The sequence below is a fragment of the Vanessa tameamea genome, chromosome 18 (genome assembly GCF_037043105.1).
Source record: "Vanessa tameamea isolate UH-Manoa-2023 chromosome 18, ilVanTame1 primary haplotype, whole genome shotgun sequence".
Classification (NCBI taxonomy): Eukaryota; Metazoa; Arthropoda; class Insecta; order Lepidoptera; family Nymphalidae; genus Vanessa; species Vanessa tameamea.
The window spans coordinates 5,840,438-5,855,423 of NC_087326.1; positions in this window are offsets into that span (position 1 = coordinate 5,840,438).

Below are 14,986 nucleotides of genomic sequence, written 5' to 3' on the forward strand. Positions count from 1 at the left end.
ATATTTTTTGTAGAAATACATGCCAGCGATCGGTTTATTGTTTTATAAAATAAAATAAATTTAAATTTAAATTAAGAAGAAAATAAAATAAAAAATCGGTGACAGGAAGAGCTTTTTAATAATCATTTTCGATGACAGTTGCTAAAAGTTACATAATAAAATGACGGCGCTTGTTTCGAACTTTCAAAATAGAAATTATATTGAAATTGTTAAGGCATTGTTTAGAAATACCTCTATGTTTATATAGACAACTTTGTAAGTAATATTCAGACAGTTTTATTGTAAATAATGTATTTTAATAATCGTGTACTGTACATTGATTATACTATACTAGTAACAGGACCGGTGGTAAGAAGACATGAATCACAATAAATCATTCTGATTTATAACCCCGACAAGCACCACAGAAGTTCATCTGCTGATAATTAATCTCGTGCTCGACGGACAAAATATCGTGAGGAAACCTGCACGTGGCGGATGAAAATCTGTCACATTTATCCACCAAACCACATTGGAGGTGGGTGGAGTAAGCTCCAAAAACTTCTCCAAATATTTAAAAATATAATAGAAGCAATGGCCCAATTTAGTTAAGGAATTACTAACATTCCTATTTACTCCACCTTTTAAGCTTACCACTTATTTTAGTGGGAACGACAATAGCCCAAGGGTCAGGATCGAACCTCTGACGTTTTACATCGTTAGACAGCCCGTAAACCATTGCGCTATTTAAGCTCTCCTATATATTTAGAGGTAACCTTAGCCTGCCAGTGGGACATGTACAGGATGTTAGCTTACTTTATACTTAAAAGCTGAAGAGGTTTGGAACATGTCTGATCGTCAATATTAGGCTAATATCAGAATCCAGCAGCTCGATCATATAAAACGTTAAGGAACGTTAGCCTGTATAAAAATGTGAGGCGGGACAGTTTAACGCGGGTTTAAATGCTTGGAACATCCAGTCATAGACCGTAAATTTCAGATTGTTATTGTAGAATCTACATTACATTCCAATGCCGTAGTAACTCTTTAAATTAATTTAATCCTGTATTATGATCTCTAACTTGTTGTAAGATACACGAGTCGTACAGGAATAAAGTTTTTTATGATATCGGTAGGCAGACGAGGAAATGTAAATGTACTCCACCCATAGACAATATCTGATGTACTCATCAGTGGTACCCACCCAGACGGGCTTGTACAGAGCCCTACCATCAAGTAAAATAAGTGAGTATTTGGTTTAAAACTAGCGCTTAACCTAATAACACCATATTAAAAGATACAAACATTTAGTAATAAAAAAAATTTGTGAAACTCTCCAATCAAACTCTATCTATTGATAGTCTATACATCTGTCAATAGCACTGACTAAATCCAGCTTATCGATTCCTCTACACAACGTTACTTCTAAACTATTATTTTTTAATTTTACCCTCAGTTTTTTTATAACGGAAGGTTATATAATTTTTACCTATAAATTGCTATATTCGCGACAAGATATCTAAGTAACTAACCGATAGTTACGTCTAGTTCCTAATAAATAGCAATCGTAAAAAATCAGGAAAATAACAAAAAAACAAATTAAGATATCTATAAATAATTTAGTACATCAAAGAGTCACCCCTAAATAACGGAACAACAATAAAACTATAAATTGTTTACCCATCTATTCTGAGGGATCACCGAGAGAATGACGCCCGCTTGGCTCATCTCCAGACATTCCCGAGGAAATGTTTGGAGCAGTCTGATCACTTGATCCACAAAGCCAATAAAATATTTAAACAGAATAAAGTCATAAACTTACTAAAACGATGTCTATAAAATTTTGTGTGTTCAATCATTAAAACGTACGTTTGATATTAAATATTATTTATATTATAGCTTTGAAAATTCAAACGCTATTTAAATTTCGAACGTTCCATGACAAAATATTGTTGATCTTCTAAAGAGTTTCCCGCGAATAAGGTTTTATGGTAATATAAATAAAGTACAATCATATGTAAAAGTTTTTTGACGGATTAAATATTTACCTCAAAGCTATAATATGTCTAAGTTTTATTTTTAAACAAAACGGTTTAGGTTTTTCTAGAATTAAAAATTTAATCAAAACCGAATATTTATTCATTAAAATTTTTAATAGTCTGTCCTTTAATTATATTCAATAGAACCATAAAATATTGTTATCAAAGTAATGTTATTAAATAATGTAGTGCAATAAATAAAACTAAAAGATTTTTATATATTTGCAATTATGTTTTTAGTCGCAAGATGTTTTGCATATTTTTTTAATAAAATTTTGTTTATTATCTAAACAAAGGAAGTCATAACTATGCCAGTATTACTCCTTAGAATTATTATCTTGCTATTGCTGTAAAAATAATAAAAGTTGAGTGAAACGGTTTTATTTTCAGCGATAATAGAGCGCAGCTGCCCGTTTCACATTCGACATAGAACAATATGCAAATAGAAAATATCCTTACAGGGAAATAAGCATCGAATTTTCCTACTTAATAATTTTAACGTGTGATTATTGTTATTAGAAGTTTTTGTAATGCCTATTGCTTTGTGTATACATCTGATAAAGTGGTGGAACTTTTGATTACTTACAATTTATACATGTATAACAACAAGAACACAATATTCGTGACACAAATAAATTTATCAAAATCATCAAGCCTATTTCCCTCTACGAGTCTTGTTCTACTATTCCACGTAGCGTATAACTTACTGATACGATTACTTTCGCGACAAAAAATAAACGGATTCACGAGTCATATTTTATGCTAAGTTGCTGAGACGACTGTAGCCAATTATGAGTACGAATATAATTTTAGTACATTTTTGAACTAACACGTCAAGTCAGTTATTGTACTAAATTTTGAAATTAATAGGTTGTGTATAATTTATATGAATTAGTATTTATTTAAAAAAAGGCAGTCATTTTAAACCAGTGCTTCTAAATGAGTGCTACGTGCAATGGAATGGAAATCAGTGAATACTATTTATTACTTGTAAAAAAAGTATGTCTATAATAAAAAAGTTCCAAAATATAAGGCAAACAATTTATAATGTACGATGAAAAAATATTACGAAAACATACATAATTCGAAAAAAGCAAGTCAAACGAGACGCACGTTTGCCGCCAAAACGTTAAAATATATGGAGCGAGAATAACGACTGGCGTAAAGACGTACATTACTTCTGAACCTGAAAATAAACTCCTCGATTTTCGTTCTACGATCAGTTTATACGAAAGTTAATCCTATGAGAATTAAATTGTTAATTGAATACGATTCTAATCTACATACTGTCAATGTGTAACAGGATCTTTGTATTTATTTCAAACATTTTTCCTTAAATATACTTACGTGATTTTAAATAAACCGGTCTTCGTCCATACATTAATATAGTACGAGGCCATATAGACTCATCGATTTTGAGAAAAATATATTCTTATTTGCATTTATTTCACTCATCATATTTTTATATTAATTCAGTTGCATATAAAAATTAAATCTCCTTTAAAAAGTTGATTAATAAAGCGTATTACTCGATAAAGGATTATATAAATATGAATGCGTGCATAATAATTATTAATATTATATGTAATTCTATAATTAAAAAAGTATGTGCTGAGTTTTTGCAGATTATTTTAAGTAAAATACACATTCCTAACTGGTAACATTAAATTTAAAACAAGTCTTATTAAATGACAATTCTAAAGTCGTAAGAGCCTTTTATATTAAAAATATTTTGATTCTTGAATACATTGTATCATTTTGATCAACTAAATATTATTTTTATATAAGCATCATAATTATATTCTATATTCGTCAGTTTAATTTAAATTTTAGTGGTTTAACGGTAACAGAAAATGAAATTTATAAAAGTACTGTGGATACCACGCTTAATAAAGTTTATTACTCGTAACCGTAAAGTAATTTCATTCAATCTAAATTCCAATAACTTTAATAAACCTTTTATAATAACGTGTTCAGATTGTCTGTTAAATGAATTCTGATTTATAAGAAATATTAAGTACCTCCAAGCTGAAGATAAATTTCGGGATCAATTCGGCATTTGTTATTATAGCAAGCCATGAAGTTTGTAATACTTTTTGTTGTTGTATGTGGGTTGTTCATAAATAATTTATTCAAATATATTTAAACTTCAAAGGTCACATTTCAACATTAAAAAAGCACTTTAAATCGTTACTAATATTTACTTTGATCTTGTTATGAAAGTTTAAAAAAAAAATTATTGACGCACCTGATAAAATTAAAATGACATGGAAAATTATTAATTGTGAAACTGGAAGAGTCAAAAATAACATCTCCGACTTTAGCTTATCTATTGACAACAATTTATTTTCCTCAGATCGGGATGTTGCAACTGTTTTTGAAAAATTTTTTGCTGACATTCCATTTTCGACTACTAACTCATTAAATTCCTCTCCTACCGTTGCTGAATCATTATTAAAAAACCACGTGGAAAAATGTAATATTAGCTTTAAATTTAATACAGTAAGTGTAAGTGATGTAATAAGTTCCTTCAGATCACTAGATATTAAGAAAACGGCCGATCTGTGGGGGATCTCTGTCAAGGTAGTCAATTCAATAATTGATGTAATCGCACCCTACCTTGTCACTATATTTAATAAATGTGTCCTTAGTGGCGTGTTTCCTGACCTCATGAAACATAGTAGAGTATTACCAATATTTAAGTCAGGTAGTACATCAGACCCCAACAACTATAGGCCCATCTCTGTACTACCAACTCTTAGCAAGATCTTTGAAAAGTTATTACTAAATCAAATGCTAGTACATTTTAACAATAACAAGTTGCTACACAAGAAACAATTTGGATTTACAAGGGGTCGCTCGACAACTGACGCTGGTGTTGAGCTCGTTAAAAATATTTACAGGGCCTGGGAGGAGTCACAGGATGCCTTAGGGATATTTTGTGATTTATCTAAGGCCTTTGATTGCGTGCAACACGAAACTTTGTTCAGGAAGCTACGTCATTATGGAATTAGGGACACTGCACTCAGTCTTCTGATTTCGTATCTGAGCAATCGGATTCAGAGGGTTGATGTAAATGGAAAGAGATCTCCCGGGGCTCCAGTTACTGTGGGGGTCCCTCAAGGATCAATTCTTGGACCATTCCTCTTCCTTGTTTATATAAATGACCTGCCACATCTCCTAGGTGATAAACTCGAGATAGTATTGTTTGCTGATGATACTTCTTTAATTTTTAAAATAAAAAGACGTCTTTCAATATATGACGATGTGAACAATACTCTCTCTGAAATAGTAAATTGGTTTAGTGTTAATAATTTAATGTTAAATAGTAAAAAGACTAAATGTATTAAATTCACTACTCCCAATGTAAGATGTGTCAAAACGAGTGTATGCTTAAACGGGGAAGCATTAGATGTTTTAGAATCAACAGAGTTCCTTGGTATGACAATAGACTCTAAGCTCCAATGGGGCCCCCATATAAATAAGTTGGCGAATAGACTCAGCTCTGCAGCCTATGCGGTAAAAAAAATTAGACTTTTGACTGATGTGGATACGGCTCGCCTTGTGTACTTCAGTTATTTCCACAGTATAATGTCGTATGGCATCCTACTCTGGGGTAATGCAGCTGACATTAATACTATTTTTGTACTGCAGAAGAGGGCTATTCGTGCAATTTATAACCTGGGCCCAAAAGATTCGTTAAGAGATAAATTTAAAGAAATTAAAATAATGACTGTCGCTTCTCAATTTGTTTTTGATAATGTTATGTATGTACGCAAAAACATAAACGATTTTCCCAGAAATTGTGACGTACATTCTATTAACACTAGGAACAAGAATAAACTTGTTACTCCAAGTACCCGATTACACAGGGTTAGTAACTCTTTTTTGGGGCAATGTATACGTTTTTACAACAGGATCCCAGAAAACGTTCAAAATTATTCAATTATAAAATTCAAAAGAATCGTTAAAGAGCGTTTGTGTGCTAAAGGATATTACAACACTAATGACTTTTTAGTTGACTGCACACCTTGGGAATGAAATGATCGCCTCCAGGCTGTTTCAAATAACTAAAATATAATAATTATTGTACATGCAAAATGAAAAAAAAAAAAAAATATCCCGCTGAGTTTCTTTCGCCGGTTCTTCTCAGGTCCGAGGTGCTAAATTCCGAACCGGTGGTAGATTTTTGACAATCAATAAGCAAGTGTAAACACTTCTATATTGAATAAAGATTTTTGATTTGATTTGATTTGATTTAATAAAAAAGGCGAGTACTTATCGCACAACTGTAATAATAATTTAACTACCCGTATACGAATACTTAGATTAACAGTCTCTTAAAGTCTCATTGGGCTTATTCCTCTTATAAAGAGAAGATTTAAAGGTGATTCCCACACACTTGCTCTCATGTGAAATGGTTAATACACATACATGTCCGACTTATCAACTGACACATAGAGACAGAGACCGCTTAGATTGAGATGAACTATCACAAATTAAGCGCAAATAAGCGCACGAATATTATGTAGTGCTTACTAGAGTTTGAACCCACAATCAACCGTTAAGATTTTCGTGTTATAGCTATTAGGGCGTTTTGGCTCTTTGTACCTTTTCTAAATGGCAAGAAACCTCAATCTTGCAACTCATATTCGAATCGCGGATTTTGAAGCCTTAATATATGTTTTTTTAATCTTTGCCATCTAAAATAAGGAACTGTATTTAATACTTTCACTCATTCATTCATTTAAAAAATATCCGTTCCAAGAAGTATATTTTTATATACCGTATACTGCGTCGTAGTTTCTTTCATACACTGAAAAGCCGATTATTTTCTATACTTTATTTGCAGACTGGTCTGGTTAGCCACTCGTTATGTTACCACGGAACATCGATTTGTATTGCTTTGTTCCAGTTAGAAGTGCGGGTGAGCCAGCCATAATCACAAAGAACATAACATTTTAAGTGGAAGAATTTCTTAGAAAGGAAAGAAAATGGCAATTTGAATCGGCGAAAGTGACCACTCACGAACATGCAAGCCATTTGTTTATCTGACAATAATAAAAAAACGAATCTTATGAGTCTTCGTCGTGTATTTTTATTTAATTTAAAAAATAAAAATAATAATTTATTTTATGTAATTGATAAACCCCACGATAAAACATTTTGCGGATTCCTTGTTACCATTTTATGCCGAACATATACAAACTGAACAAAAAAAAAATCTTTAAAATATATTTCAAAATTATAAGATTATATGTTTATGGTCACAATGATGGTAGAAATGGCGGCAATATTACGCAGTATAAATAACAGATTTTATTAAGAAAACTAGACATCGAAAGATATGTTAAACTATATTGACTATCGTATAGCTGGTCGATTTCGGTAGAATTTATGGTTTATTCGTTTCAATGATATCAGTATTTCCATATTGTTTAAAATTTTAATCAATATTCAAATTTTAAACAAAGTATTCATCATTATAATCAGCCTCGGTTGTATAGAAGTATGATCATAGTCTCAAATCAAGTATGATTATATGGTTAATTTGTGTTCATAACTCGTGCGATCGGCAATTAGGGGCAATACGAATTGCATGTATCGAATAACATTCGGTCACAGTTGTATTCATAAACGCGAAATTTAACATTGTATTGGCCTCTCCTTACCAGAAGTTCTCTATTCATATGTCGATCATTATCAGGCCGTTACTTAACGTTTTTACGATCATCTCGATCGTCAATGTAAGAAAATGTCGTGAGCTGGCTTAAGTTACCACGGTCGTCTTTAATTTGCTTCTTCGATTAATCTGATATTCCTTTCTAATTCATGAAACTAAGTTAGCCCTCCGGCTTTGTTGTTATTAACTATTATTCAGATAGCAGCCATTTAATATCTTACTGTAAAGATAATTCTATGTTACGGATACATTGAAATACTTCGTCTTTAATAAGATGGGCAAAGAAAATGTACGGAACAGTTTGTGTAGGATTACTTTGATTTATGAAGAAATATTTTCTTCACAGATTCGTTCTAATTTAAATCACTTTAGTTTTATTTATAGAGTCATTGCAGACAATCATTTAGTAATTGGGTACAATGAAATACAAACACATGGTAGGAGGGCTAGGTAGCACTGGATGGTGTTTAATGTTCTATCGCTAAGCAACAATTCTAAGTATCGATGTGTTCCGGTTTGAAGGGTGAGTGAGAGGCACACGGGACAAGACATTGGTGTCATGAGGAACGATAATATAATGTCTATGAGCAGTTTTGACTGCTTACCATCAGGTAAGCCCTTGGCCAATCCGCTTTCCAATGACATTAAACAATAACTTATTGGACTAATTGGAGAACATATTATTTTATTTTATTTATCATTAGTATTTTCTCCTAAATGTTTTTGTATTACAGGGAGGTTAATATTCCAAGGTATAGTAAATGGTCACTCGATTCCGTCAATAGTTATTAGCAGTGAAGGAAATCTATGCAATTCCTTGTACTGTGAACGCTCTTCCAACCATAGGCTGTATGATTTGGCTCATGTAATTATACTGATTTACCCAAACTAGGATACAGCTGATGAGAGGCTTGTTTAGATGGTATACAAAACAAACCGCCTCGAAACAGACTTAATTACAAAAATCTAGAAAATGAAATTATTAATTAACATGATAAGTGATTTTATCTCACCTGATGGAAAGTGACTACCACCGACCATGATTATCTGCAACACCGACGGCCTTCGAGGATAAGGGTCAATCTTGATAGTTTCCAACTTGTATCGGTTCGGACTAATCGCCGCCGAAAGCTGGCTCTCCCCAGAGTGGTTTTATAAATGATTTATTTATTTATAAGCTATAGTATGTTTTATCAGAAATGTATTAAGAACACATTTGCGATAACGAGGTGATTATTACCCCACTCAGAGATATTGGCGTTGAATTTGGCGGCCGCGCGTGAGTCTTTCGTTAGTGATTTGAAGGTGCGAATTTTGTAATTTTCCAAACATTTCATATACATATATCCCAGTGACTGCAAATATCACGATTTCAAAATCGATCATTCATTATTTATTTACTTATGTCTTAAACCTGTAACTGATTTAGTTTACTTGACGTAATATATATGTTTATGTACATATATAATACGTCGTGCTATAATACGTGTATTCCAGCCCTTATAAAATCGTGTTAGGACATTATATAAACCCATCTGGTAGGATATTAAATACTCATAAATAGTGCCACCATCAACGCTCCTGATTATGTCTTGCTATGCCATGTTCCAAAAAAACATCGTAGCTCGCAGTATTACTCGCTGTCAGGAGATGCAGAATGTCCCCACATCTAGTAAAAAAATGATCTGATAGAAAATAGGCTTCGAATTGTTCGTCATAGTATGACAAGAAGCGGCTTCGCGAAATGGCTGTATTACAATCCTGATAATGTCACAGATGGTATCTGGTTTAGTACAAAATGTTAGCAGAGACGATTTGTACAAGTTCAAGGAAAAAGGTTTTTCTTGTCGCTAAAGGGAATAACATCTGGAAACGGCGAAATTCCCTTTTCTATCTGATCCTCTTGTATTTAATGAAAAGTATTACATTTTAGCTGTTATAGGGTTTGTTTTGATATATACATATATTAAACATATATAATACTTTAGCTTAGATACATAAAAAACGTTTATTTATATAAGGATTATATACATTGACTTAAGACGCCAAATGTACTGTTCTTAACTTGAAAACATTTACTTGGTGGTAGGGCTTTGTGCACCCGTCTGGGTAGGTACCACTCATCAGATATTCTACCGCCAAACAGCAGTACTCAGTATTGTTGTGTTCCGGTTTGAAGGGTGAGTGAGCCAGTGTATCTACAGGCACAAGGGACGTAACATCTTAGTTCCCAAGGGTGGTGGCGCACTGGTGATGTAAGGAATGATTTATATTTCTTACAACGCCATTGTTTATGTGCGGTGGTGACCACTTACTATCAGGTGGCCCATTTGCTCGTCCGCCTACCGATGTCATAATAAAAAAACATATTTAGCTCAATTAAATGTGGTAATATAGAAATACGTATATTGATCGTATTTTTATATTATTATTCAGAGCACATTACTAGATAATAAATAAATAAATATTGGACAACATCACATGCATTACTCTGATCCCAATGTAAGTAGCTAAAGCACTTGTGTTATGGCAAATCAGAAGTAACGACGGTACCACATACACCCAGACCCAAGACAATATAGAAAATTAATGAACTTTTTCTACATCGACTCGGCCGGGAATCGAACCCGGGACCTAGGAGTGGCGTACCCATGATAACCGGTGTACACCCTACTCAACTACGGAGGTCATCGTCAGATATTTGATAAATATATAATAAAAAGAAGAATAGTAGCAACGCCATATTACCCCTCCAATTAAGCCTTAAGCTTGTGCTAGGAGTGGGTATGACAATAGCCCAAGGAGACATGATCGAGCCGGCGACTTTTTAAATCGCTAGGTCCGTATACGCTGGACTCTATATATAAGTAACCACTTAAAAACACTCAAGTAACAAATATATGATGTATTTGCCGAAGGTGCGAAATTGTGATCTAATAAGCTAGCCACTATTTAAAGAGGTAGTTTTTTATATACTATCATAGATACGCCGACATGCTACGCTAAGTGCTACCATAAAAAACAATTAGTCAATATCTGTAAGGCAGAAATGTTCTTAGTGCAATGATAATATTCAAAATAAATCAAAGATTTCAAACTTTATTGTATGTCCGGCAGGCGTTGATTATTAAACCCTGACAAAATTCTCACACAAAAGTTCGGTTTCTTTTTTCCTCTGAAGGAGATAATTATATAAAGTAGGTCAATTGTCACGGATATTAAATTTCGTCTTAACTTTGAACATTGTATAACATAATTTTAACTCTTTCCCCGGAACTGTCATTATTTTGGATAAATTAGTAAAAATTAAATATCAAAATAATCTTTATTTAAATGGACTTATAAAAGTGCCTTTGGATCGTCATGTTACAGTTTTGAATTAATGTAAAGCTACCGCCAATCCGGAAAGTAGATTCTACCGAGAAGAACCGACCAGAAATTAAGTAGTTACGCTCCTCCACCATTTGATTACAGAGTATGTCAATAAAGTACAATTAAATATATATAATATATCCTGCCTGAAAATCAACAAAAACCAAGTCCACGCTTCTTTATCATTAATATTATCTTGTATTGAGTTTTTTTTATTTTTAATGGATTAATTTAAAAGTAACCGTTCTCTAATTGGTTATATAAACAATCAAAATATTTTTTTGTACATTTCTGTCGTGGTATATTTTCAGAGTAGCAGCTAAATAAAGTCACATATCTTTTCCAATTGACGCGTCTGACAGACTCTTCTTTAACGTATAACAATTACTAAGTGTAGAAAGATAGATGTCTAAGGTCAAGAGCTAATTTAAGCGTGCTGAATCGAGATGCAAACTGTTATATAACAAAAGATTCAAGATTCATTTATAGTTGTTTTATAAGTGTCAAGATTAATATCTTATTTAGTTCTAGTATTACTATTACAATTGCTTACCATTGAATTATCATTTAAACTGTTTCCATAAAGTCTCCAAAACAAACACTTATTAAATAACACATATTAATGAATGAGTAAAATACATTTTGCTTCATGCGGATAAGATTTTCTCCTAGAATGGGGCCAATGAAATGAATAACTCGTATTATAATAAAAGATACACATGTAAACAACGAAAACTTTGCTTATTCCATTGCAAATAGGAAATAATAAAACATGTACCAGACTGTAGCGTGAGGAATTGTTGGAATCAATCTCGTAACACAATGGACTTGTTATTACCACTTGATTTATTATTTGAGGAATTTCGATAGTTCAATCATAACACACCTTGCGAAATAAACCGGTAAAAACATGCTGAAGAGTAACATTTATCATCACGTCGGAAAATAAACGGATCGCATGAAACGAGCTTGGACATAAATAAGAAAATATTTTTTTATTTTATTTAAATTGTACGGCCGAGGGTTTTCGTGTTATGTTAATGAATCATTATCGAATAACTTAATCGTCGATATCGATACAATAGATTTCAGTTTTAAAGGCTAATTAATTTATGTAGACTATTTCTATTTAATTTAATTTTGGTTCCAAATTCAAACGTAGAAAAAATTTGAATATTGTAAATCAATTTCAATGAGAGCCGAGATGGCCCAGTGGTTAGAACGCGTGCATCTTAACCGATGATTTCGGGTTCAAACCCAGGCAGGCACCACAGAATTTTCATGTGTTTAATTTGTGTTTATAATTCATCTCGTGCTCGGCGGTGAAGGAAAACATCGTGAGGAAACCTGCATGTGTCTAATTTCAACGAAATTCTGCCACATGTATATTCCACCAACCCGCATTGGAGCAGCGTGGTGGAATATGCTCCATACCTTCTCCTCAAAGGGAGAGGAGGCCTTAGTCCAGCAGTGGGAAATTTACAGGCTGTTTATGTAAATCAATTTCCCACGTTTCTGAATCGTTGCGTAAAGTTTCGAATTTTGTCATATTTAATAGTTCTTCTATGCGTATAACATTCACATGTATTTTTCCATTCTAAGCCGTGAATGTAGTGTAAAAATATCCTACTAAAACAAAATGCACTCGAAAACCGAGAAAGCGAAGTGATTTGTTAAATTTATGTTCAAATTATTATAGTAACTCTGACCTCACTGCGTCACGACTATTTCAGAGCTAATATTTCAGCGTCCATGCTAGTTGAGGATTTTTTCACGCTAACTTCACGTGAAACCGCGCGTTGAATTTACACCGTTAATCAAGCAGGAGTCTGGAACTTATTTAGAAATAAAACAAATATTCCATTTATGCAATTTTTTTTATACTATTGGTAAATAATTTATAGTAGATATTCATTAAGTATTCATCAAGAAAAGTCGATCTCAGTGTTAATAGACCTGGCTGTCCACAATTTGCACCATTAAAAAAATATATATTAGATAAAAAAAAAAAATCACAGCATTTAAATTCACTAGTCATTACCCATATCATAGTTTCAATGTGTGTCTTAAATTCTTATTCATAAGAAAGGGATGTTTCTGTATCCTTAAAGCAATACACTATTTTTAAATATCTTCTGCGATTGGTGATTCCTTCTGTCAGACCCGTGTTACATCTGCTATTTTAGTCATTTCCTTTTATATTTTATTCGAGAGATCCTTTTCAGAATTTATGTTAGTATATTTTGTGTTTTTATTATGTAATATTTTAATCACATACACTTCCTAGTAGTAGAAGAGGTCTGTATGGATGATGTCCTGACGGATTTTAGCCACAGCGACCGATCTCAAGGGTCAACAATACTATCTTGAACTTTAATGCTGTATATTTCAAGAGAATTTAATTTAATTTAATATATATATATATATATATACATTATATATCTAATTATAGACATACATATGGGTATGCATGTTAGATATCAAGTACTGTACATTATTTTATTTTAAATATATTATTATTTCACTGTAATGTATTGATATATTATGTTTATGTTTGCTATGTATATCCTTATTTCTTTCCTCTGCCTTAAGGTTGCCTGGAAGAGATCGCTGTTTTAGCAATAAGGCCGCGCCTCGTGCACATTTCTTCACTAAAGTTTGTGTTTATAGGTGTACAATAAAGAGTATTTTGATTTTTTGATTTGAGACCAGCTAACTACGCAGGACATGTAATAGTGCACAAGTGTGTTTGCACACACAGGTGCACAGGTGTGTTCAATCCCGAATCACGTCCCAAAATATAAATTACTAATATATGATTCAATATGATATTCACCTAATATTCTCATATAATTCACAAGGCAAACACGTACAAAAATATTATTACTGTGTTTCAATTACATATGAACATTACAATCTGTATTTTGTTTAAATTAATTGATCAAATGACAGTGATTATTTCGATCATCTAAAGGTTGTCGTACACTCAACAACACCCACGCAACAAATGTAAATTAGACCCTTCTAACGGGTTATAACAGCGGACGCTTGGAACGTTTATCCCTTACGGTTATTGATAAAAACCAACACAGCTTTAATATAGCTTCAAACGTGGTGGGAAAACGACCAATATGAAGCCTCGTAAGTCAAGCGGTCGTTGACCTTGTTTACATTTCAATGTATTTTTAAATATATATTAAATTTAATAAATTTAGAAGAAGCTGCTGTTTAACATTAAAATTAGATTATTTTAAAAATATGAAATAAGCTTACTCTGTGTAAATAAAGATTATTTTTTATGAAAAATTATAGGAGTAATATAATGTCATACCTACCATGGTATAAGAAAACGTAACACTGCGTTTAAAAAAAAAAACAACCATTGATTATCGAATTTATTCTGTTGATAAGCCGTAAAAATGAGAGAAACACAATTTTACACTTTTTTTTTTTCACACAACCAAATATAACCTACGAGTATCTAAAAATGTTAGTATAACTCGTAGTTCCGCTAGCGATCTCCACAAAAGCGTTCTGACCAACAATTCTCTCTCCGACTATTTTGACATATCAAATTATAAATCACAAAATATACAACATAAGACAATACTTTTCTAAGAAATGGTCTTGATTCACTGTGGAATCGAAATAAGATTTACACTGATGCACAGAACACGTGCAACATAAGAAAAACCTTTTTTTTTTCATCTTGCTGGAAAAAGGCGTTACATGTTTCCCCCACACGAAAGCTTATGTGGGACTCGCCGATGCCCAGGACGTCGAGTGCGCTCCGGTACACCCAGTAAAAAACCAGCAGTACCCTCTCCGTCTCTTCGGCGGCCGCTACGGGATCGCATTCGGATGCTACCGTGTCTCTTAACAAAAACCGCACAGGTTATTTGATAAGTTCCCA